We start from the raw sequence: 27,246 nt of genomic DNA, 5'->3' as shown, positions 1-27,246 counted from the left end.
ACAGACACACACATAATTTTCCTGGTTGTTCTCACCTTTGGGATTTTGAATTTACCACAGCCCCTCAAGTTATAATTTTCCTCTTTTTGAATGAATAGTTTTTGGATGTTTTCTGGCACCATGTTTTTGTTTACCTTAAATAACAGTTGTGAAGTGAAAGATTTTATTAAATCATCCAATTTTAATAATTTGGACTGCATGAATAAAATATCAGTATGATCTCGATATCCTACCTTGTGTATGGTTCTAATTGCAGGTTTTTGAAGGATAAAAAGGGGCTGTAGTGAACTTTTGTAATGATTGCCCCAGACTTCTGCACAATATGTTAAATATGGCAGAACTAGAGAACAATATAATAAATACAATGCATTATAATTTAAAAGGAATTTGGCTTTATTAGTTATTGAAATGCTTTTAGATAGCTTAGTTTGTATGTGTCAATGTGTGTTTTCCAACTTAGTTTAAACTTAATTTCTGATACAATGTCTATTGCAGCACCATCCATTTTTACTTCTAAATCTTGATTTGCCTTGCGATTACCAAAGAATATTACTTTGGTTTTATTTAAATTTAAAGATGATTTATTTATATCCATCCATACTTTTAGGTTAATCGGTTCACGATTAATACAGGTTATCAAATCAAGATAGTTATCATTTGAATAGAAAATGTTTGTGTCGTCCGCATATATTACTATTTTGTTTGTTTTATTTCCCTTGTCCGCCCATAATAATGGGTCCCAAGAAAATTTGTAGTAAGGAAAAGTGGGAAATAGTGACGACAACAATCTAGCCAAAGTACTAAATGGTGTACTCTCTCTTATTTTTGTCCTTTTTTTCTCTTTTCTTCTCCTTGTCTCGCTCTCTTGCTCTCCCCTTCCTTCTTTCTCCCCTTCTCTTTCATTCCCTCTCTCTCTCTCTCTTTGTATTTCTCTGTGTATTTCTTTCTTTCTCTCTTGTTCTCCCCCCTCTCCCTTTCTCTCTTTCTTTGTCCCAACCCCTCTCTTTTTCTCTCCCTCTCTTTCTCTTATTTCTTTCTCTCTTTCATTCCCTCTGATCTACTCGTCCGGCCCCCGAGAATGTTTGTTTTATCGTGTGGCTCCCGAGTTAAGATGAGTTGGACACCCCTGACTTAAGAGGATTTTTGTTGTTGTCACAGTCTCTTATTTCAATTGAATTTTTAATTATTAAGGGGATGCTATCACAATTAGCACAATTCAAATTGTTTTCTTTTTCCTAGAATCACATCCCCCAAAAAATCACTAATCAAATCTGTACCCATGCTCTGCTCTGTCACCCATCTTAAGATCCCCCGCCGAGCGCTTTCATCTTCGGCTGTATAATATATAATTCATGGAATTGAAGATATCTGGCAGCCCCCTGTGGGGACGTTTATCAGCTAAACGGGGCGGCCGCGCTTGTCAAAGGTAAATTATCTTGTTAATGTGTGAGGAAATTCGTTTCCCTCCTCCACGTCTAAGGGATTTACTCCAAGTGTACCTAATGATGTGGCCGAGAGGTCCGTGTCCATCTCAAGGTCAAATTAAGGACTTGGATCCATCTGTTACACTGTTGGGTACGTTTCTTTCCCGGCGCCGTCTGCGTGGTACATAATAGATTTATTGATAAGCATCAAGGCCCTTTAAAATGGTAAAGGAAGCGTCCATTTGGTATTGACTTTTAAGACTTGGTGTCCTTGAAATAATAAAACACACACATTGTCTCTGTATGTCAATGTAGGCTATCGTTTTAGTTATTTATTAATTTGATTCCATCAATAATTTGAATATAGACACAAAAATATACAAAACGCAAAATCCATTGACGGACAAGCGGGGATCTACTTCTTTTACACACATTGTAGAGAAACGCCAGCGAAATTAAGTGCATTTCTGAAAGAATTGTTAGTACTATAATGGCACTATGTTGTTTAAACATTTATTTTGGTATTTTTGAAGAAAGCTCCTCATTTAGTTATTTATTCTTTTAAGTTCGCTAATAATTTGAATATAAAACCAAACGCAATGTCCTTAAAGTCCGTTTATCCATCCATCAATTAGCTGCGCTGCTTATCCCCTATTGTTTTATTGTCTGCTCCTATCTTCGGTGTTTTTTCTTCCCGTTTTGACAACTACACTATGGATTACTTCTATCCTATGGGACATGGGTTTTAGAGCACAAAAATGCGTGTATTGAAGGAATTTCAACTCCTTGCCCTGAAGAATTCTCGTGCCGGCGTGATGAAGGGGCCTATCGTGGAAGAAGCTAGCGAAGCGGCTAGCGGCGTTATAAGTCTTCGGTACCATCCGTAATCATTGTTAATGAGAACTCACGACCAAATAAGATCATCGAGTGCTGGTGGAAAACATCGAAGCGCATAGGGAGCGCAGTTGCTGTGTTTTGCGGAAACATGGCTCACGTTTAGCATTCCGGACGCTAACGTGTAGCCACCCGGAGCTACCCGGAGCTATCCGGCTTCAACGCCGCTATACAGAGACAAGAAAGCCGGGGGGAATCGGAGAGGAGGCGGACTTGCTAACACGAGGTGGTGTATCCCTGGATTTTCACAAAGAAAAGATTTCCATCTGCCGCAGGGATGTCGAACTTTTGGACTCCGCTACAAGCACCCCTAGGGCATCATGTTCATCTGTTAATAAACAACGGGGTAGACTGCTGGAAGTGTGAATTTCCCTACGGGGATGAATAAAGTATCTATCTATCTATCTATCTATCTATCTATCTATCTATCTATCTATCTATCTATCTATCTATCTATCTATCTATCTATCTATCTATCTATCTATCTATCTATCTATCTATCTATCTATCTATCTATCTATCTATCTCTCTCTCTCTCTAGGGTCGCGGAGGTGCTGGAGCCCATCTCAGCCACCTTTGGGCAGTGGGCAAGGGACACCCTGAACTGGTTGCCAGCCAGCTGCAGGTCACACAGGGACAGACAACTCTCTCACTCATTCACACCTAGGGACAATTTGGGCCGGCCAATTAACCTGTTTTTGGGATGTGGGAGGAAAGCGGAGTGCCGGGAGAAACACGCGCAGGCACGGGGAGAACATGCAAACTCCACACAGGGGGTCTGCGGTAGCTGGACTTGAACCCTGAACCCCCGTGCGCTAACGACCCAGCCGCCATGTCGCCTTGCTCCTTTTATGTCTCAAAGGATGTTATGCCATCGCCACAAATTTTATTTTTCAACATAAATATGAAAGCATGCAGCCTGTGATCACTGAAGAAAAACAACGGCAACCAGATGTTAAAGGTGCTGTATCTGAGTCAGATCAGGAGGAAGCCCCTCCTGCTATTGGCAACCATGGAAACCTGTACTATCTGTTTCATGTGGGGGAGCAAACCCCTACCCCCCAAAAAGAAACCGGATCGGTGAACTATAATGTCAAAATAATATGAGATTAGCGTAGCAGCTCGCATATTTAAACCAAACTATTATGTTATTTTGTTCTTTAATGTTCAATTTGAAGTTTTTAAATTCACAACAAAAGAAATTTGAAACCGTTTTCAGTGGATTTCTTGTGTACACAGAAAGCTAACACCGCGCTAATGAGGTTGTCAGCTAAAGAGTTGCTAACAAACTGTGAGGGATAATCTCACGCTGGGCGCTCGATGACGGATGCTAATTGTAGCTATCTGTAAAAATGTGACATGCTGCTGATCGTGTCGGTTTTCTGTTACGCTACATGAAAAAACGTGGGATATTTGGGATTTTTTTTGGTCGCACAGAGATCTGAAAACTATTAGCAAGCTATATAAATAAATATCTGTAGATGAATTCACAAATGGTTATGTATGTTGTTGCATGATTTTAAAATTTGTCAGTTTTTGTCCGTAAAATACTGTAATTTGACTAGAAACTAAATTTGGGTCATTTAATTAGTTTATTTATGTCATTGGAGAAGCTTTGATTGTTAAACATTTGTATCTTACTTAATATCCGGTATAAGAAAATTCAAATTAAATTAATCCATCCATCCATTATCTGCACCGCTTATCCTCAGTAGGGTCGCGGGGGTGCTGGAGTCCATCCCAGCAATCTTCGGGCAGTGGGCAGGGGACACCCTCAACTGGTTGCCAGCCAGTCGCAGGGGACACAGGGACAGACAACTCACTCTAGGGACAATTTGGACCGGCCAATTAACCTGACATGCATGTTTTTGGAATGTGGGAGAAAACCGGAGTGCCCGGAGGAAACCCACGCAAGCACGGGGAGAACATGCAAACTCCACATAGGAGGTTCAGTCTTACCTCAGAACTGTGCCGCACACGCGCTAACCACTGCGCCGCCGTGCTGCCCAATTAAATTCATATAATTCAAAATATAATCAATTCAGGAAATCCAACTAGTGGTCAGCAACATTTTCTGAGCCACGGACCTGTATATTGTCTGACTATGTTCTTGCAGGCCAGCCCGAAAATTACATAAGTAATAATAACAATAATTATTACGCGCCCAAATCAACTGTGTAATCACTAGACCACTAGATGACATTGAAAAAGTCATATTTTATTTATTCATCTCACTACTTTTACTCACGTTGTACAACGTTGTTTTGACTGAACTCTTTCCCATAACGCTTCATACAACATTGTATAACATGGCACTGTAAGTATAAATAGTGTGATAATGTGATAGAATCAAATGTTACGTTGTATATTGCGGTACCATTGGTAAAATAGTGTGATGATGAGATAAAATCTAATGCATATTCCTTTTTTATCTCCAGTGGTTAGGATTCTGCACTCTCACCGTCGTGATCCAGGCTTGATTCCTGTTGCATCCAATGCTAAGGAAATAAGGTCAGTGGTATTTGTTAACTAACCAATCATTGCTCAAATATGGTGATATGCTATTGTAAAACTTTGGTATAACGTGCACCCAAACCTTTTAGGGAAGGGGGTGAAAAAAATACAAGAATAAATATGGTATAAGCAAAAATAAGGCAAATTGTTTTCCTTTCTGTGGGACACAGTACCAAATGATCCCGGTGGTTTCCCACCACTGCTCTCATGCTCACTTTTAATATGCACATGCAGTATTTTTGCCTGTTTCGTCTCACCCACTCCCCAATTTACAGCTAAACCACCGGCCGTCCCTTTTCTTGTCCCTGCCGCTTGCTCGTTAACCCCCCACTCTCAAACTCGGTCCAAGCATGGAGCCTTCATACCTGGGAGCCAGTCAGCAGGGACCAACCCCTTCCCCCAGTCTCCCTCCGGGGGGTCCAAGGACCCCCCGCTGGGCCCGGGGAGGAGGCTAGGCGGGCCAAACAAAAACACAAGCGGCCTTCCGCACGGTAAACAGCCCACCTACCGGCGGCCGCATCTGGCCCGCGGCACACACAAGGTTGTCTATTTGCATTCTGATGGCGGCAAGCGGTGCGCCACAAACAATGTAGTTGTGTCATTACAAAAAACTAATAATGGAATGTCTCTAAGTTCTGTGAATACCCCCAAAATAACTATTGAGGACCGGTCATGTCATACGTAGGAATAATCGTACAAATAAAAAATACCTACAAATATATGCTATATAAATGGCGAAATAAATCATGTAATACATAAATATGTGGCATAAATGCAATTCATTCATATGCATTTTATTATTCATTTTGTCATTTATTTATTTCTGCGTGTATTTTGTCATGCGTTTTTTTCTTGTATTTTGTCTCTTATTGTGATTCACTTTTTCGTGTACCGTAAATTCCGGACTATAAGCCGCTACTTTTTTCCCCTGACTTTCAACCCTGCGGCTTATTCAGTGATGCGGCCAATTCATGTAATTTTTCTAACGGCCGCTAGCGGGGCTCGAGTGTTGCTGCCATTAATTGCCCTGTCAAAGCTATATTATTATTATTAAAGCTTTGAAAACTCTCTCGGTGTACCGTCTTTCTTTGTAAATATGTGTAACCCATGTAAAATATGTATATTTTTGGAATGTATTTAATTGTATTTATTTTAGACACTTATTCTGATATGTTTTTCACGGGTGAACAAAAAATGAGGGGCGAAACAAACGTGGGGTGCCAAGTTTAAGTGGGGACTGCTAAAGGTGAGGGACAGACAAGGAAAGAAGAGGGGGTAAAAAGTTGGTTAAAGAAAAAGGAGTTGCGTGAGTAAATGTGTTCATCTGATATATTTTTCCCACCCTTACCTTTGGAAATATACACTTTTTTCCATGGATTACTTTCAACGGGACCTATACTCTGCAGGTCTGCATCAAACCTTAAGTACCGGTATCATTTTCCGTTCATTTTCTCGGCTGTGATTTTTGGACTGTGGACTTTAATGAAGGACATTTAGTTTCAATCGCGGGACTTAAGTTGGGTTTGGGTTAATTTTGTGTTTGTGTTACATGTTTAAATGTGGGCGCATGCGGCTTATATACAGGTGCGGTTCGTATGTACAAAATCGGTTTTCCTCTTAAAGTGTGGTGGGTGCGGCTTATAATCAGGTGCGCTCCATAGTCCGGAATTTACGGTATATTGTGTCAGGACCAGAATGGAAACAGGACCCAACTACGTTATGTTTCTCACAAGTTTTATTAAAGGAAAGTAGAAGGGCTGCACCCACGATCCGGCGCTCGCTAGGCGCGGGAAGCAAGTCGCTCTCGTACTCGGATTGTGATCTTAACACGGAAGTGGATCTTCCGTAGCGAGCGATGGCGGTGTCAAGGACGGAAAAACAGGTCGATAGCCGGGACAGGATCAAAAACGGGTCGTAACCGGAGATAGATTGGAGCAAAAACGGGACAGGTGGGAGTCATGGTCGAAAAAGTCTTACCTAGTATACACTGAGGTTCGCAGACGGACTGACCAAAAGGGGACAGACAAGACTGGGTTCAAATACTGACAGGGAGCCAATCAGAACCAGCGGCAGTTGGGGCCAAATGAGCGGGCACAGCTTTGTCAAATCAGTAATCATGACTTATTATTTTGTAACGTTGTTTGTTGTTTATTTTGTAATTTAATTTTTCATGCATTTTGTTATTTATTTTGTGGTTTAATTTCATTTTTTCGTGTATTTTGTCATGTGTTTTGTCGAGTAAATTGTTGTGTAATTTTTTTCTGTAATTTTTGTGTGTACTTTATGGTTTATTTTGTGGTGTATTTTGTCATGTATTTTCGTGGTGTATTTTGTCATGTATTTTGTAGCGTATTTTTTTCCCTTATTTGGCCAGATTTTTACTTATGTATTTTGTTGTGTATTTTTTTCCATTTACATTATCATTTGTTTTGTTTTGTATTCTGTCATGTGTGGTCTTATGTACTATTTTTTCATTTATTTAGTCGTGCATTTTGTAAGAATTTGTCGTGAATTTTGATAGTATTTTGTTATCTATTTTGTTACATATTTTGTCAATTATTCTGTTGTTTATTTTGTCATTTATTCTTTCACAACAGAATGGATTTTAAAAGAGGCCCAGTTGTCAGAGCTTTTCACCTATTGGTTGATTAGTGATGAATAAATCAGCTACTCCACTATCAATTAATAGGTTGAAAGCTCAGCCAGTTTGACCCGCCCACTCATTTGAATATTATTTCGTTGTGACATAGAAAACAAAAGACGTGAAAAAATAAATGACAAAATACTCAAGGTTTCTCTTTTTCCTCACGCTGAGGTTTTGAGTTGTTCCTTGCCCGCATGATGGTTTAAGATCAGGTAATTGTGTCATTGTAATCCTGTGCAGTCCTTTGAGACATTTTTGTGATTAAGGGCTATATAAATAAATGTGACTTGACTTGATTTAACGTCTACAGCCATCATTGGCACTGACCGTTTCAGTTTTTTTAAAATCATCAGACTTTGGACAAAAAATAAACCCCAACTCAATGTGATATGTGGGTGTTACGTTTTGCAGCTTCCATTCCAGGCAACAGCTCCCAATACCTTCCAAAGCCCCCCTGACCCTCCTAAAAGTTAATCCATTTTCAATTGATGGCCACTGTTGTTGGACCGAAAACAGTTTTCTTTCTTTTCTGGGTAAATTTACTCTTTTCTCTCTCTCTCCCTTTGCTTCTGTTTTTTCTTTTTTTTGGGTCCGCCTGCATTTTCATCCTTTTTAATTAGAGGGGCCTATTGGGCTAGCGAACCAAGGACTTTAATCCCCAACTGACCAACAATGCAAAAAGCCAGCCTTTGAACAGCCGACCTGCTCCCCTCCTCCTCCGTTACCAATCGGCGCGCCACTGGAACACTCCGACATGGCTCCAACCGTCGGGAAAAAGTCTCTTCCTACGTCGTCTTTTTGATGTATAGCGAAAAAGCAATTAAATGCGTGAAAGAGCATTTCAAGGTCGCGACGGGATTCTGGTGGAGCTCCGAATCAGAATTTTAGGTCATTTGACATGTCGTAACCGAATATTTGGAAGGCGAAAAGTGTCTTACTGACTTCTGGATAAAATAAAAGTCTATTTTATTCACTGATACAAAGTAACCTTAAAATTGGGTTATTTAGTGAAAAGACAACTCTCACAAAGTTAGTAATGTCATTTAAAATAAATCCCAAAATTGCATGATTTCATACAAATAATCCTGGCAAAAATTGGTCATTTAGCTAAAAATAGTAACAAAAAGGGATCTTTCTGTTTTGAACCCCGTAAAATTGGGTTATTTTATTGGGTTTTTGTGCTGCTTTTAGTTTTCTAAAAAAAAAACTTGTCATTGCTTTATTCCCCCAGCCACACAATATATATTTAATACTTTTTTTTAAATATGAGGGTAAATTGTCATTTTGTTTTCTGTAATCGTAAAAAGGGTGTCATTTTATTTTGATCCACCCACAATTGGGTTGTTTGCTTTTATGTAAAATACATTTTTAAAAATCCACCAAAAAGTAGTAACTCTTTCAAAACCCTCCCCACTAATTAGTTTGTTCATAACAAAGAAAATACAAAGGTAGTTTTGTTTTAAGTAACGGCATACAAAACACTCCAAAATTAAAAAAACAATCCACCAAAAAGTGGTAATTATTTTAAAACCTTAGCCCCTAATAGTTTGTTCATAACAGAGAAAGTAAAGAGGCACTTTTAGTTAAGTAATGGCAAAAATTGGGTCATTTTCTTTTGAACTCTCAAACATTGGGTCATTTACTAAAACAACCTCAAAGAATACATGATGTATCATACAAAACACTTACTGGGTCTGTTCACATATTATTTTAGAACGACCGTTCAAATGGTTTTTATTGTTTCTGGATCAAAACAATCCAAATAGTGGATTGGGTTGATCCAATTTTGTCCCAATAAGAACTTTTATTTATTTGAGGCGCCCATCAGGGCTCAACCTTAAGCCCCTTTTCCATATTCAGAATTCACACTGCTTCATTGCCAGAATATACTGAAATTGACTTTTAGTATTACTTTAAAAGAGCTTTTTTAAAATAATGCACTTTCATTTAACACCTCAAATTTCAAAGATTACTCCCAAACTGTAGTATAATGAAGTAAGAATACGTCTTCTTGAGTACAATTTCTGGCAAATCCCCACCCAATCAGGTCAAACTCAATTTAATTTCACCATTTTGACAGTCCCCAAAATAGAGCAGTCTTCATGTTCATCCTACATTTTGACAAAATGCGTTTATTGTGGTCGATAAAAATGTGCCCGACCAAGCTAATTTTCCCTGTAATTTCCCTGATTATCTGTCAACAATTTGCCAGCGTCGCTGCCTGACAATGGCCGGTCACAATGGCCTCACTGTCACTTTCAACCTCGCCATCCAAATTGCAGATGGAGCCCCAGCAATAACAAACGTTGGCTCCGTGCTCCCTCACGCCGAAGCGCTAGCTTATCACAGCCACAAATATTTCCATTGGAAGCAATTAGCATCCGGCTTTTATGTGGCCGAGGAGCGCCGAAACAGGCGGCGGAAATAAAAGAGCAATTAAGACGTCGGACACAAGACGAGGCGGTCTGCTGCCGTGTGATTTGCGGCTCACCGGGCTCGCTAATTAGCCTCGTCGGCGGGAGATAATGGATTTGGCCCCCTCTTCCCGTTTCTCGGCCCGTGTGTAGGTTGAAGGCCGCAAATGTGCTGCTTGGCATCTGACGGGAGACCAGGCGCTTTTCCAGCAAATATGTATTTTGAGCGGGAATGGGTTGAATATCGCTGGGTATCGGGATCAGTATCGCTAGCATTTAAGTATTGAGTACTCAGTGTTACCACTGTCGTTCCTGCATCCGCTACCCAAACAAATAATTCCTTTTGATATGATAAATATTATGATAAATATAATCATTGATTGTTAAGGTGTTTTGTTTCCTATTTAGTACATGCAAGTACAAATAATCATTTTCTCTCATTTGACTTAATTCCAGAATTACTTTATAATACTTACTTCAAAAGGTTGTTTTTATGTATTCATTTTAAGAATCATTTTCTTAAATGACAATACATACAGTATATATTGTTCATTATAAATATTATTTCCCTCATTTTATTTATTTTAAAAATGATTTTTGTTAACAAGTAATCCTGAAAAATAAACATTAATTTTGCACATTTTAAATACTTTTTTCTTAATTTACTGAATTCATTTTAACAATGGTTTATGTATAACAGGAAAAAGTAATCGTGATAAAAATCCTTTACTTGACATCTTTTATAGGCCACAAACTTATAACTTTAATCTTTAATCCCCTTCTCAAAATTTCTTCCTTTTCTTCATGCTGAGGTTTTTGAGTATTTCCTTGCCCTCATGTAGGTTTCCGATCAGGGGATGTTGTAATGGTGGTCTGTGCAGTCCTTTGAGACTTTTTTATTAAGGGCTATACATGAATATAACTTGACTTGAATTTGTAAATAATAACAAATAATATACCAGTTAAAAAGTTGAAAATAAAACAAGTTGAAAGTATTTACTGTGCCTATAACCTGTGCATCGATGGCAAATTAGTACATCGTTTTCATATTTCGCAATCCTTTCCCTTCTCGACCTGATCATTGTTGTCACCATTTTCACCCTTTCCTTACCCTTATGAATAACTTTCCTAGGACCAGTGTCTGAAACTCATGACAAAAAGTTAGCAGATAGCAGGGCTGACAACTGGGAAAAGTTGCCTGCCCAGCCATCAGGTTGCCTGCCCCATTTTTCACAACTTGACGACAAATCGTAAAAAACCCATTGTTGCAAAGTATTAAGGATTGATAATCAGAATATATAACAGAACAACACTTTAAAATTACGTTTATTATAAATCTACTTATAACATTCATTGCATGGATATGACATCGCTGTTTTTAATCTGCCATCAGTCTGTACCTGTATTTACTCATCTTCATTCATACCAAGTTTGCGTTGCGTCGTCTGCCACAAGCCACGTGAACTCCCCTTTCCACGATGCTTTTAATGGACTTTTACATTTGGTAGCGTCATCAATTTTGCTAGCTTCTTTTGAATATTTCTTCTGGGGCTGAGGTTTTGGCTTGGTTTTTCTTGTGTTCTCTGTCGACTTTGGGAAATTTTATGCAAATGCACAACCTTATAACGCTCCTGAAAGTCCGGAAGCACGAAATTATTCGATGCAGGCTTCTCATTGGATGCAGGGTATGCAAATTGCAAAACGAACCAAAATCCAGGAATTTCCAAACCAAACAAAGATTTCGAAATCGGAATAAAGCAAATGTTTGATTTGGAAAAAAATAAAAACAAAGGATTTTTTTTTTCTTTCTTGAAAAAGTTGTCGGCCACCTGGGAAGCGACAAGTTGTACTGGCAGACGTTATTTCAGACACTTCTAGGACCCATTATTTTGGGAAATAAAAGGCAATACAACACAGTAAATCACAATAAAATGAGGTGTGGTCACTCTTAAACACAATTGGGACAGCGCCAATTGACTGATTGGAAAGAAGGGGATTGAGCTCAGCCGAGCTAAACCGACAGGGAGTCTGACATGAGGTTAAGGTACAAATAAACATTACTTAACTTGAAAAAAATATCTTTATATGCATCTCTTTCCTAAATTCCTATTCTTGTGGCCTATCGACGTTTGAGGATCGGTGTAATCTGTGAACCCTGAATCCTAAACTGGGGCTAAATCGATGTAATACGGGTAATTCGATGAAGCAGTATTTTACTGCGGAGACTCAAAATCCTGTTGACTATTCAGGGATTGAATCATCCAACGGTAATGCCATTAAACCAGTGCCACGGATTCGTGGCAAATGCTGTTTAATTGCCAGCAACCGACCATTGTCTGCTGACGGCTACACACTATGAAAGCGGCGTCGAAGGCGGCTTGTCAAGGGGAGTGTGTGTGTGTGAAAAAGATGGCCCCCTTCCCTGCAGCCAATCGCCATTGAGGGCCGGATGTACCAAAAGTAGCCGAGGCGCTGGCTTAAGCAAAGTCTTCAAGAGTCTAAACGCAGAGTTGCTCGGAGGCCTTTCATCACGGGATTTGCGCCACAATGCGATCCGGAAAGGGAGGAGGTGGGGTTATTCATTCAAGATTTTTTGGGGGGGGATCAACCCCTGTCGCTCACGTTTATTAGCACGCAAGGCGTTTGTTGCCGTTGTAATCTCCGTGTTTATGTTTGGCTTAAAGTGGAGAAACCGACGAATGAATGAACAAACTAGCGGCGGACGCTTTCGGCGATTTAAGTCGCGGTCAAAATGGCGGCGAGGGTTTGGGGACCGGGGGCCCCCGGGTTTTGGGACACAGATTGGAAGTGAGTGGTGTGTCGGGGCCCGCATTGTGACAGGCTGCCCGGGAGACGGGCTGCACCGCCAGGGAAGATGATGATTGGCCCTGACAGCGCGAAGAAGCTTTTCTTTTTTGCTCTTTTTGATTTTCAACAAGTGAAAAAAAACGGTTTTTTTTATGTATGAGGGGACAAAACCGTGCCCCATCTTCTTTACCTTTTTTCCCACCAGTATACTGTACTTTAGAAACTGTATTTGTTGTGGAAAACAGGACCCAGTTGCTTTACGTTTCTCACAAGTTTTATTGAAGGAAAGAGGAAGAGCTGCACCCTCGATCCGGTGCTCACTGGACGCGGGAAGCAAGTCGCTCTCGTACTCTGATTGTGATCCGAACACGAAAGTGGATCTTCCGTAGCAAGCGATGTCGGTGTCAGGGACGGAAAAACAGGTCGATAGCCGGGGACAGGAGAGCAAAAATGTGGTCGGGGTCAGAAACGGGTCGTAAGTCAGAACGGGAGAGTAGACATAGTCGGGGACAAAAAGAGAGGTCGTAAGCCGGGAAAGGAGAGCAGACATGGTGAGGATCAAAACGGGTTGTAGCCGGAAACAGACGGGAGCAAAAACGGGAGTCAGGGTAGAAGAAGGCTAGCCTAGTATACACCGAGGTTTGCAGACGGACTGACAGCAGGGGACTGACAGGACTGGGTTCAAATAGTGACAGGGAGCCAATCAGAACCCGCGGCGGTTGGCGGCAAATGAGCGGGCACAGGTGTGTCACATCAGTAATCATGACAGTTTCAGACTTAGTCAACTTATTCGGGTCACTAAGTTTGACAAATTCAGAATCCCCCTTGCATGGTACGGAGCAGGCGTTGGGAACATATGGCTCGCTAGCCAGACATGGCTCTTTTAATAAGTACATCTGGCTCGAAGATAAAATTAGGACCTTGGCAATCTTCTCTATAATTTCAATTTTAGTGTACGAGATGCCGATACAGTAAATTGGACGTTCGGTCTAGAATATATAGGACAAAGTCCCTCATTTGGCTGTGCTACTTGGAGGAATCCTTTATATGGAAGCTCATTTAACAATCTATTGCAACAAAAAAGAATCACTAAAATCGATTATTCAAAGCGTTGGCAACTGATTACCTCATCGATTTGTCGTGTTGCGCACGTTAAATCAATGCAAATGATTGTATTGGATCCGTTGTGAAGTTGTAGGGTTGTAGGACCACATTGGTCCGACAGAGAGAGGTTTTTATAAATGTACTTACTTACTTAATACTTTTTTAAAATCGTTTTTTTGTTTAACATTGCTTCAGTCCCCAAGAAAATTGGCATGAAACAGTGAAACACAACAAAAATATCAATTTTCAAGGGGAACAGAAAGGGCTGCAGAAATACAGAGAAAATATATGAAAATATATGATTTAGATATATGAAGTAAAATAAAATGATAATGTGGCTTATCTCAACAAAATGGGCAGATGCTTTAGCATATTATATACTATTTCCACATAAGGAATCAAACATTTCACCAACATAACAAATTTGATGACATTTTGAAAAGTGGGTATACATTTTTGATATTTTTTGGATGGATACAAATTTTGTTACTCATAAAAGCTATTTGTTTTATCTTTCTCCATTTTGTATTGTATGATAATTTTAATATGATCTATGAATAAGGTGGTCGGGAAAAATATTTTACACATTTGCAGGTTTATAGCATATATTTGTATGTATTTTTTATAAAAACTTGGATTTTTTTATTGTTTTATATACAGAAGATTCTGTGGTTTTCTGCACTATTTTCTATCTGTCCAAAACTTCAATATTTTAATATGATACGAAATTAAAAATATCTTTTTAAAAAATACGATTTATCGATTAATCGAAAGAAAGAATAATCGACCGATTCATAGATGAATCAAATAATCGCCAATTGCAGCCGGACAATCTATGAGACACTTCATGATGAAAACCCACAGAACAATACCCAAAAACCCTAGTAATTTGATTGAGTGGGTAGATCTCAGCACAGATAGCACACTTATCATTATCCTCCTCATTTGCAGTAATTTTGTGACATTTTTACAAAGGAACTATGCTTGCACCTTGTTTTGGAGAGATTATTTACATAGAAAATTGAGTCTTAACTATCTTGGGTAACTGCGGGAGGAAGACAAATTTCAAGTTCTATATTTGTTGATATGGTATACAGGCTCTGACATTATAATTATTATCATCATTATTATTGTTACATTGTTACAAATATAATGTGAAGCTCCAGCTTTTGTCCAGAAGGCAGGTTTGGTAATTTTGTTGAATTTTGTCTTAAAATATGTGTGGCTTTAAAGAAAATAATCAAAATATTATATTTACATGGTTCTTTCTGTCAAAAAGATTCCCGACCCCTGGTACAGATAATTATTTTTCTCATTTATACCTGCAGTGTAATACATGTAAAGCAGGGGTATCCAGCCTTTACAAAGCTGTGAGCTACTTTTTGTTACTCATTAACACGAAGGACTACCAGTTTGATATGCATTTCTAAAATAACATGTTATTACTATGTTATTACTGTGTCATTACGTGTTGTCGTTATTAGAGGTTAAAACTGACTTAGCCAACCACTAAGCATCTTGCCAGTTGGAAAATCACAATGATTAATGATATATTTTCAGAACCAGTCCGCAAACTACTCAGGTGTTCTCGGGGGCTTTCTCCTGCCCGCGGGCACCACGTTGGAGACCCCTGATATCAAATAAGTGTCTAATAGTAAGTAATACAGTTCAATAAAAAAACAATTTGGGCTAAATTTATTTTCTAAAAAAAAAACACCTGCCATATTAAATGAGAAAAAATATTCTGAAAAAAGAAAAAATACTTTTTCTCATTTTAAGTATTTTATTTAAATCGAAAAATTGGTTAGAAATATCTGTCAAGAACCGGAACAGGATCAGGACCCAAATGCGTGACGTTTCTCACACAAGCCTTTGTTTTATGGGAAATGGGGAGTCATGCACGTTAGGCAGCGGTCTGGCGTGGATATACAGGAAGCCAGAGACCGATGAGATCGATACCAATTGCCCGAGCAGATGTCGGACAGATGGGGTCGATACCGGACAGGACGGGACAGACGGGATAGATATTGAAACAGGGTATTGAAATTAAACAGGACAAACTAGATGAGAACGAAAACTGGAGAGAATAGATGACAGGACAAAACTAGACGGGAACAAAACTGGAAATTGATATTAAACCGGACAATGAGGATTGTTAGTTTAAGATCAGGTAATTGTGTAATTGTACTCCTGTGCAGTCCTTTGAGACATTTTTGTGATTAAGGGCTATATAAATAAATGTGACTTGACTTGACTTAACAAAATAAAGGGGAACAATACCGGACAGGAAATACCAACAGGAAACAGGACAGAGTCAAAACCCAGGTCTTGCGGGGCAGTGGTTCGTTAACGGACTGACAAAGAAAGAGTGAGAGCACTGAGCTTAAATAATCAACGAGCCGCAGCTGGCGCCACACGGGCGGGGCCAATTGGGCGCCATGGCAACCGTGACAATATCTAAACAACGACGGAAAGGTTTGCTCGATTTAAGTATCGTACTATGCGAACTATCAACTAACTTAAAGTGCACCGGATTATAAAGCACACTTTTTTTATTTCTTTTTTTTTAGTCCAGCTTTTGCCGCTTGGTTGGCTGGTTCCCTTAACCACTAGGGTCGTAGGGGCACCATTTCCTGTAGTGTGTCTTGGGCAAGTACAGCCCGGTGGCGCCCATCCCTCTCCAGGCCGTATAGTGCGAACAATATGGCAGATATATTCCTATGATCTTAGCGAAATAGAGACAAAGTGTTTCGAAATGAGAGAAGACTTATCACTTCTACAGTACATGGAAGCGGAATTTGAATAATGTGCATTGTGCTTGACTGCAAGTGTCAGATGTTTCTACGGGGAAGATACGGTTGAGTATCTTTACGGGCAGAGTGATTAATCTGCGGTGCCAGCCACCCGAGGAGCGAGCCAACCTCTCATCGAGCTTTTAGCAGCGAGGCTAATGACGAGCAGGATGCTCGCTTTTATCGGCGTGCCCTTGCATGACTGCGCCGTTTCATTAGACGTGTCTGCTTCGTATCTCACTTTGCACCGGAGCGAACTGTGAAGGGATTAATTTTATGACGGACCCCCTACCGTCTCCCCCCCGAACCCATCTCCCGCCGACTCAGCTACCCAGCTAGCAGCCAGGCGCCCGGGAGGAATAGCGCCTTTGTCGCACCGCCGTTTTTTTCCGAGTCGAGGAACAAGAGGAGTTTAATCCTCATTGTCCGGGAGACTGCCGAGGGTGAGAGGGGGTCCCGTGCCTGTAAAATGATCCAACTGGCCTCAGCTAATCCCCTGCTAACCCTCCCTGCCCCAATCCCAGGCCTGTATCCCCCCCCTTTCCATCAAAACGGCCTCAATTCATGCCCCCTGCACAACTGCTAAAGGATCATCCAAATGATGCTCAAATGTCACATTCAAAATTAAAATAGAAGACTTTATGATTGATCTAGACTAGTGTTTCCCAACTGGTGGGTGGCGGGCCTTTTCCTTGGCAAAATAATGCTAAGAAGAAGAAAAGGGTCCATTACACTCCTTAACAGTAGATGGTGATAATGCCCTGCTGGATCTCTTCCACCTTTTCAGTCAATCAGAGAGAGACACCATCTGATTTTATTGTGATCTTGTTGTTTTTTTCCTTTTCTGCCCATAGTAATTGGTCCCAATGAAGTATGTCATAAGGGGAAGTAAAGGGTAAAACAGCCATCAGGTCAAAAAAGGAAACGATTGCGAAATATGAAAATGGTGTACGAGTTTCTGCCATTGAGGAACTGCAAGAAGGTACAGTAAATACATGAATAGATAGGAAGTGATATATTTTTAGTTTTCTACCCGACAGATTGGCTTTCCGTCTATTTTAGCTCAGTGCTCTCATTTTTTCTTTGTCAGTCCGTCAACGAACCTTTGCCTCACAAGACTTGGGGTTTGACTTGGTCCTGTTTCCTGTTAGTATTCCCTGTCCAGTATTGTTTCCATTTATTTTTCTCCTGTTTAATATCTGTTTCCAGTTTCGTTCCCATCTATTTTTGTCCTGTTTATTATTCTCTCCAGTTTCCGTTCCCGTTCCTGTTTATTTTCGATATCCTGTTTCCTTATCAATCCTGTCTGTCCGTCCTGTTCGGTATCGACCCCATCTGTCCGATATCTACTCGGGCAATTGGTATCGATCTCGTCGGCCTCTGGCCTTCTATCTTTTCATGCCAGACTGCTGTTTAACGTGCATGACTCCCCATTTCCCGTAAAATAAAAGGCTTGTGTGAAAACGTCACGCGTTTTGGTCCTGATCCTGTTCTGGTTCATGACACTTTATTATCCATCTATCTATCTATCTATCTATCTATCTATCTATCTATCTATCTATCTATCTATCTATCTATCTATCTATCTATCTATCTATCTATCTACCTTGGTCATATTCCTCAAGATGGGTGACTGACAGCAAGACAAACACATACAATAACAAAGAAAATAAAAGGGAAAAAATAGCAAAAAACACTCACAAAAATGTTTGGACCATGGCCAACCCAAATTCCCAAACACCTAAACAAGTTAGGCACCCCGGCACCTAAGTTGGTCATGCTTTCGTCCCTCCAGATGAAACGGGACACCAGAAAGCGGCCATGTCACTCAGGTCAGGGTGACACAACACACTCTTTTGTTCAACAGCTTTCACTGGTTTACCCCTGCCGCATCATAGTGGTGCCCTTTCCATCCCTTAGAACACGTCTAAACATCCCACTATGCTTTTACCACACCTCTCCACTCATTCCTATCACCAACAAGAGCTCTAGCTTCCACTAGATTTAGACCTCTTTCCTGCAGTGCACTCATAACAAAATCCATCCACGTCAATCGCGGCCTTCCTCTTGGTCTCCTTCCATTGACTTCTGCTCTGTAGATCCTCTTCAACATTCGCTAAATAATTCAAGTCCACACTTGATTAATATTTTGAGAAATTCCTTTGGTATTTGGCTATTTTAACTGTGATGTAGGCTTATTTGCGGCTATATACACTACTTGAAGTCGTTTTGGTTTTGCTGGTCAATTTGAAAAAAATGAATATATTCCACTAGCTCGGTTTTAATTTGCACAATCCATTCATTGGAAACATTTGAGAAGTGGATTTCTTGTCATTTAGGGTGACATTTTGGGTCCTGAAGTCACACCAGTTAAGAACCGGCAGTGATCTAGACCGAATTCGCCGATTTTGTGCTTAATTTCCAAATTGTTCCTGTGTCTTGTTTGTTGAGACGTTGCTACTAATTTTTAGATGACTTGGTGAAATTTGAAATTATAAGTGGTGTGCGTCATTTGAGGTGTCTTTAAAAGTTGAAAGTAGAATATTTGATCTATTAGGTATGTGTTGAACAATGCCAAACTTCAAGGAGCTATTATCTTACCTTTAGCAAAACTGTTCGGGATGCACAACAATGAGAAAAGGGGGTAGAGGAGGAGAGTGACATTATGCTTGTCATAACAGTTTTTGTTAGTCGACCATGAAATTGTCATAATTACCGATGTGATTCACCTGTGTCTGCTCATTTGGCGCCAACCGCCGCAAGTTTTGATTGGCTCCCTGTTCCTTCTTAAACCCAGTCCTGTCCATCCCCTGTTGTCAGTCCGTCTGCAAACCTCTGTGTATACAGGGCAAGCCTTTTTCAACCCTGACTCCCACCCATCCTGTTTTTGCTCCTGTATATCTCCGGCAACGACCTGTTTTGATCCCGACCACGTCTGCTCTCCTGTCCTGGCTTACGACCCATTTTTGTTCCCAACTACATCTACTCTCCCGTTCTGGCTTACGAATCGTTTCCAACCCCGACCACGTCTTGCTCTCCCAGTCCAGGCTACCGACCAATTTTTTCCGACCCTGACACTGCCATCGCTCGCTACGGAAGATCCACTTCCGTGTTCACATCACAATTCGAGTACGAAAGCGACTTGCCTCCCGCATCCAGCGATCACCGGATCGTGGGCGCAGCCCTTCCTCTTTCCTTCAATAAAACTTGTGGTAAACGTTACGCAATTGGGTCCTGTTTCCCTTCTGGTCCTGACAGAAATTGGTAAGAAGAAGAAAAGGCCCATTTCATGTACATTCCAAACGCTAACGCAAACGCCAAAAAAGTAGAAAAAAGAAGAGGGTTTTTTTGGCGTGTCTAAGAAATGCGTGTACTTTCATGCGCAACATAAGGAGCTTAAGCATGACACTAGCCAGAAAATGGCATCAGCGAGTAGAATAGATCAAAATACCGTATAACACCTTTAGAAAAGGATTCCGATATTTTTCTCTTCTCAAATTCAGTGAAATAGAATGCAAAGGGTGCTGCAAATGTCTAATGAGTATTCGTTTTGCAGATAATTTTGCAGATTTTTCCCAATTTACAGTATTTATGACAGATGTTATGAACGCTGTCACTCACACAAAATAGCTTTGTGCCATAAATGTTTAAATCGCATTGAATTTACTCTCCTCTGTTCCATCTTAACTTAGTACCCGATGTATCGTATCCGTCATGACGGTGCGTGGAAAAAATTAAGTAATTTGGGAATGACTTAATCACACCGAGTGCTCCCGATGACATTTGAAGAAAACGTCTGCGCGTCACGATTAGCTAAAAAGAAAGCGCCGAAAAGCGTAAATCGGCCACGAGGCGACTTCTCATTAGAGGAGTGGGATTATTGGGCCGGACGTCTCGTTGACGTTAAGTCGTTCCTGGCGTTCGGCTGACGTCTGGTGGTGTTTTTGATTTTGCCCACCCTCCTTTTCCTTTCCTGACTGACATCTCAATGGCTGCCTCTCGCGAGCTTATCGAGCTTCAGCAGATGGTCGACTTGGATCGCAATTCCTACGGCACGATCAGCGGGGACGATAAATGCCGTAACGGAGAAGCTGGGAGGGTACCAGGGAAAAGGGATGCCATCTCTCTGTGCCCCCGTTTTTTTTTACCCATCCTCCTTTGCTTCCCCACCTGGCCCCCGTTCTCCAAGTCCTCGATCAACGCCGTCCTCCACCTTAAGCCCTTCTGTCCTTGGCCCCTCCGTTTTGGATGGGAAGCTGCGTAATTGTCTGGGCTCCGTCTTACACAAACCCCCGCTGCCCCGCCCCTGCCGGGTTGGCGCCGGTCTAAAGGGCCCCTGGACCCCCTCGCTCACTCAGGGGTCCTCCAGCCAAGACAGAGTTGTGCCAGTTTTTCTTTCGGTAAAGGTCAAATTCAATCTCTTTGTCCCTCTTACCAAATTGGCGATTTCTACTACAAGATCTGGTCCATTTTCCTCTTTTTTTATAATAACAAATAAGTAAAATTGCTGTCCTCCAATGATCGGAATTATAACTGTAATATTCATCTAGTGGCATTAGCTGTAGTTTTTAGAATTACAAAGCAAAATGACCCTGCATTGCTGGGCTGATAGAAGCTTAGATTGATGGGGAGTTTATGTGATCATTAAAATCACCAATAATTCCAACATTGTCCGCATAAATTACTAAGTCTGTTTACAGTGACGAAAATTCATCCAAACATTTTTGATATGGTCTAGGTGGGCGATACACAACAACTACATAAATTGGTGTTGACATTAAGGACCTCATAACAAGTGCTTCAAACGTTTTAAAAACAGTAGAGGTACCGGGAGTAAATTTCAACATACTTTCCGATATAAGAGCAACACCGCCACCTTTTTTGCATGGTCGTGCCAAGTGCAAACTCACAAAGTTAGGGGGAGAAGCCTCATTTAACACTACAAACTCATTTGGTTTTAACCAGGTCTCACAAAGGCCAATAAGGTTAAGATTGTGATGATTAATAAGGTAATTGACAAGAAAAGCTTTGGAAGCTAGTGATCTAATATTCAGAAGGCCAAGCTTCTGTCATCTGTGCCCGTTCCTTGGCGCCAACAGCCCTGGGCGCTGATTGGCTCCCTGCCTCTTTTTAAACCCCCACCATCCTGTCATCATTTGTCAGATCGTCTGCAAACCTACGCTAAACGCTAGGCAAGTTTTTGTGAATCCTGACTCTATACTGCCCTGTTTTCCGTCTGATTCCCGTTGCCGACCTCTTTTCTGGACCCGTTTATGTTTTTGCTCCTCCGTCTCAGCCATCGACCTGTTTTTTCTCACTCTCAACATTGCCTTCGCTAAACACGGGAGTGCCACTTCAGCGTTCCAAGCAATCTGCTACCCGTGACCAACGATCCCCGGATCGTGGGTTCAAGCCCTTTCCTACTTCTAAATTACAGGTGTCAAACAGGCGGCCCGCGGGCCGGATCAGGGATTGAATCCGGCCCGTGAGAAAACACTCAGAGAAGCACAAGAGAAAAACAAGCTGCAGGTTGAAATATGTCAACTTGATGTTGCCAATACCAGGTGCCCCTCACAAAGACACTGTACTTGTAATTATTTCTCTCTCTCTGTCTCTCTTCCACACCTTTTCTCCCACTCTCTGTTTCTGTCTCTTTCACTCTCTGTGTCTCTCTCTTTCTCTCTCTGTGTCTTTTTAACTTCTTTTGCTCTAACTACATTTTTTCATTTCCTCTCTTTTCTCTTTCTCTCTTCCTACCCTTCGTGCTTTCTTTTCTCTTTTCTCTCCTTCTGTCTTTCTTTTTCTCTTTGGATTTCTTTCATCCTCTCCCTTTCTTTCCCCCTCTCTCACGACCTCTCTTTTTATCTCTTTTGTTTCTCACGCCCTCTCTCTCTTTCTTTGTCCCGCCCTCTCTCTTCTTTTCCATCCCTCTTTCTCTTATTTCTTCATCTCTCTTTTTCTTTCTCTTTAATCTACTAGTCTGGCCCCCGACAGAATGTTTGTTCTATCGTGTGGCCCCCAAGTTAAAATGAGTTTGACACCCTTGTTCTAAATAAGTCTGACTAAAACGAACGCATTGGGTCCAGTCTCCGTTCCTGGTCCGTGACAGCTTCAGCACTGTGGACCAAGCTGAAACCTTTCCCGAGTTTTGAACCTTTGTGGTAACCTTAGTGATAACCTCCACAAGATTATAGTGCCAGTCTCGGGTCTTGTGCCTTGCTTGGCCCGAATTCCATACCACCGGAATATTGTTGACAGGTGGAGTAACAGGATGACTAGTGGTAGAAACTAATGCTATTTCTTCTTCCTACTCACCTAACAAGGGAGAATCAGAGGTAAGAAGCACAGAAGATGCTATAGAAGAGTACAGATCAGGGTGTGTGGTGCAGGCAATGGAACGCTCTAAACCACAAAAACAATGTGAATTGCATGAACCTAGCATAGCGCTAGTTAGCTCTAGAAATACAGACTCCGCACCCGTGGTTACAGGCTCACTAATCACCTGTGACCTGGCCTGGAAGGAAGTCTGGGGGTAGGATTTAATAAGCATATGCTTATTTCTACTCCCTTTGGGTTTTTTTTTTTTTGATTTGCTGTTTTGTTTTTGCTCTTTTCATGTTTGAAATAAAAGTTTTAATTCATTCATTCATACAGTCAACACAGATAGACAACATCAACCCACTGTATTGATGAAACAATGATATCAGTGGTTTACTGCAACACTTCAATTTATTGTAATTTTAGAACTAAGAAATTTGTTTACCGTATTTTCCAGACTATAAGTCGTAGATTTTTTCACAGTTTGAAAGAGGGGATTCATGGGGATCTTATACACCGGTGAGACTTATCTGTGAAAGTATTGATACATTATTCAGTGTCTGAAACTCATGACAAAAAGTTACCGGACTCCAGAGCAGAAAACTCCTGCCCCATTTTTCACAACTTGAAATGCAATAAGACGTAAGACGACTAATCGTAAAAAAACCCGTTGTTGCAAAGTATTAAGGAATGATTATCAGAATATATAACAGAACAACACTTTAAATGTAAGTTTATCATAAATCTATTTATAACATTCATTGCATAAATATGATATCGCTATTTTCCATCTGCCATCAGTATTTACCTTTATTTACTCATCTTCATTCATGCAATGTTTGCGTTGCGTCGTCTGCTACAAGCCACGTAAACTCCTTTTTCCAAGATGCTTTTAATGTACGTTTACGTTTTGTAGCGTCATAAATTTTGTTAGCTTCTTTTGAATTTTTCTTCTGGGGCTGAGGTTTTGGCTTGATTCCTAACCACTTATCCATTTTTCTTGTGTTTCTTTGTGCGTCTAATTTGGAAAAATGATATTCAAATGGGGGCAGCACGGCAGTGCAGTGGTTAGCGCTTGTGCCGCACAGTTCATGTCATGGGAACCTGTCGTGGGTTCAAATCCAGCTCCAGACTTCCTGTGCGGAGTTTGTATGTTCTCCCCGTGCTTGCGTGGGTTTCCTCCGGGCACTCCGGTTTCCTCCCACGTTCCAAAGACATGCATTTCAGGTGAATTGGCCGGTCTAAATTGTCCCTAGGTGTGACTGAGCGAATTAGTTGTCTGTCCCTGTGTGCCCTGCGTTTGGCTGGCAACCAGTTCAGGGTGTCTCCTGCCCACTGCCCGGAGATGGCTGGGATGGGCTCCAGCCCCTCCGTGACCCTAATGAGGATAAGCGGTACGGCTAATGAGATGAGATATTCAAATGCCCGACCTTATAACGCTCGGGAAAGTCCGGAAGCACGAACTTATTCGATGCAGGCTTCTGATTGGCTGCCGAGTATGCAAATTACCTAACGAACCGAAATTCCGAAATTTCCAAACCGAACGAAGATTTCGAAATCGGAATAAACAAACATTTGATTTGAAAATAATAAAAAATACTAAATAAAGGGCATCCGGGCAGACCTTATTTCAGACACTGCATTATTACATTTCAAATATGTACAGTGGAACCTCGGTTTTCGAACGCCTCTCAGTTGGAACAAATCGGAGTTCGACCAAAAATTTCGAGAAATTCTTGCTTCGCTGTTCGGTCAAAAAATCGTAGTTCGAACGTCGGTAATGCGTGAGTGCGTACGCTAGGATGCGATGCTGAGCGGCGTACGGGTGTAGATTGCTCTTTTCGTGACCAACTGTTATCGCGTGCGGACGTCCTTCGTTTTGCTTTCGCTTTTAATATAGGTGTACCAAGTGTTTTAGCTCCTAATTATGCCTCCGAAGAAAGTCAGTGCAAGCAGCAAAGTTGCTACAGGTGAAAAAAAATAAGTTGTTCGTACAACTATTGCATTTAAGAAAGACATAATAGCAAAATATGAAGGAGGTGTGCAAGTGTCTGATCTTGCCTGCGCCTTCTGCTGACCACCACGAAGGTAAGAAATCCTATTCATAATTCTTATTTTTACACGTTCATCTTAGCGTAATCTTTCGTACGGAAGATTACGATAACGCGAACGTACGATTAGCCTGGGTTAGCTTCACGTTTACGTTAAACATTCATGGTCAACATTCAGGGTGTTGGAACGGATTAAAACGATTTACATTATTTTTAATGGGAAAAATGATTTCGGTGATCGAACAAATCGGTTTTCTAACAGGGTTCTGGAACGGATTATGGTCGAGAACCGAGGTTCCATTGTATATCATTTCTCCTTTCTAGACTAAACCACAAGAGAGCGCTCTTGGCCTGTGATCATAATTTCAACCATGCCCTGTTGTGCCGACGAATTATCTTTTGGATGGTGCGACTTATACTCCGGAGCGACTTATACTCTGGAAAATACGGTAGTATCATCCCTTCCCTTGTTTCTTCTCATTCATCAATCCAGAAGAGTTCTCCCCTTAAATTTCGAATGTGTGTCCTCCTCCAATTTCATCCGGTATACCCTGGCAAGCGTCGCGCTGCACCTGCATCATTTCATCTTTGCAGTCCGACCCGCTTTTTGTTCTAGTCCCGCCTCCTCACTTCAGTCCCTAATTAAGCCTGCAGAAAGTAATTAACCACAACCCTCGTGGACCAGACGCCAGGCCCGGACGGAAAGACGAAAAGAAGGACACGGGCACGGGAAAGGGAGGAGCGGATTTCTTTTTTCACACAATTTGACCTACACTGCATGTGTTTTTGTTCAGTATTTCTGGTTCTACGCTTGATGCCAGTGCCAAGCGGGAGCCGTAATCACCGGCACACCAGTCACATGACACAACCGACACCCTGGAGATATTTGGAAAGAAGGGTAGCGGGGAGGAGAAGAAGAAGAAGGAAAAAAAAAGTACAACAGGGACAGAATGGACCAGTGGACGTATTTAAACACGGCCAAGTGTCTGTGAGAGTCCCCAGGAAAAAAAAAACTGGCGAGGAAAGACGGAGAACGTCATTAAGAGAAGCCTGTTCAAGAAGATAGGCCCCGAAAGGAGATTTTCGAGAGGGGGAACTGATTGCACGTGTCTCGTGGCGGCTCTTCAGCAGTTCTCAGCAGCTCGAGGCTTAGGGGCCGCTTTTCAAAAGAATGTTCTGTACTGCGAAGCTCTATTGGCCCCCTTTTGAGAGTGTTTTTAGGTCCGTTTTCTTGATCAATCAACTCTTGACAAATTCAAACAATAACAATACTCAAAAACATGCAATGATTTACATAAAGGGTTTTGGACTATAGGTGTACCTGACTATATGCCACACCCAATACATTTTAAAGGAAAAACATTTTTGTACATACATAAGCCGCACCTCACTATAAGCCGCATGAACAATATAAAAACACCTCTGCCATTTTCTCTCTGTACGTTCGCCCAGCCTTCAAAAATGTCTTCCAGTTCGGGCCACCTGATTTTATCACCCTTAAAAGTTGTTTTTTTAACCTTTTACAGGTACATTGCTCTGGTTCTTCATGTTTCCAAGTTCTTACCTTCGATTCATTGATGCAAAGTTTAGGTGCAGCCGCTTTGTTTCCTTCTTTATCGGCAGCCTCAATTGCTTTAGACTGGAAAGCTGCGTCATATGCTTTTCTTTTAGCGTTTTCCATGATGAGGGTCAGTCCATTCTAATTTTGTTCTCCTTATACTTCTTTTTTTTATTGTCGGCCATCTTGCCTCAATGGCTACCTGCCAAAAACTGTTGGGTTTTTCGCTTGTTTTTTTTTTTTTCTTCATTTTTTTCATTTTCATATTTTTATTCTCTTTTTTTTCTTGACTCTTTTTCCATTTCTAGTTTTTTTCTTGTATTTTACTTGATTTTTTCCTTTCCCTTTTTTTCTCATCCTTTCATCTGTTCCTTGTTTATTCGTTTTCGTTTCTCCTTTCCTTTTTCTTCCTTTTCTGCAATTTTATTTTCCTGTCTTTTTTTCTCCCTTTTATATTTAAATTTTTTTTCTCTTCTTTTTTCGCAAAAGGGTGAGCAAAAAACGAGAACAAAATCTTGCTTTTTGGTCACTTTCTGTCCCCTTAGTTTGTACTCTTCCTTGTGCTTTCTAACACTTGTTTTCAGTTGCACAATACAGCGACATCTAGTGGTCAAATAATACACGTAAAATATGGTTTTATTTAACACTATTTGATTCATTTTTTTATTGTTTTTAGATATGTTTTCTTTTTTGAAAATATAACGTGTGGCTAATTACAATATATA

At 40.9% G+C, this 27,246-nt stretch overlaps 1 long non-coding RNA gene across 2 annotated transcripts in view; it reads left to right on the top strand.

Moving 5' to 3' along the window:
• Positions 1–1,301: 1,301 nt before the first annotated feature.
• LOC148346107 (uncharacterized) overlaps positions 1,302–27,246 on the top strand; it is a 255,697-nt gene continuing 229,752 nt past the window's right edge. The window contains exons 1-3 of one of the 2 annotated variants that reach the window (XR_015848249.1): positions 1,302–1,426; positions 4,757–4,829; positions 5,108–6,714. This is a non-coding gene — a long non-coding RNA (uncharacterized LOC148346107). Of the gene's footprint in view, positions 1,427–4,756; positions 4,830–5,107; positions 6,728–27,246 lie in introns of those variants that run through there. The other variant, XR_015848248.1, reaches the window with a different exon arrangement.

The sequence above is a fragment of the Urocampus carinirostris genome, chromosome 20, assembly GCF_059441175.1.
Source record: "Urocampus carinirostris isolate Australia breed hairy pipefish chromosome 20, RoL_Ucar_1.0, whole genome shotgun sequence".
In the NCBI taxonomy this organism is placed as follows: domain Eukaryota; kingdom Metazoa; phylum Chordata; class Actinopteri; order Syngnathiformes; family Syngnathidae; genus Urocampus; species Urocampus carinirostris.
The sequence above is the reverse complement of the archived record's forward strand: the minus strand, read 5'-3'. Positions and strand labels throughout refer to the sequence as shown.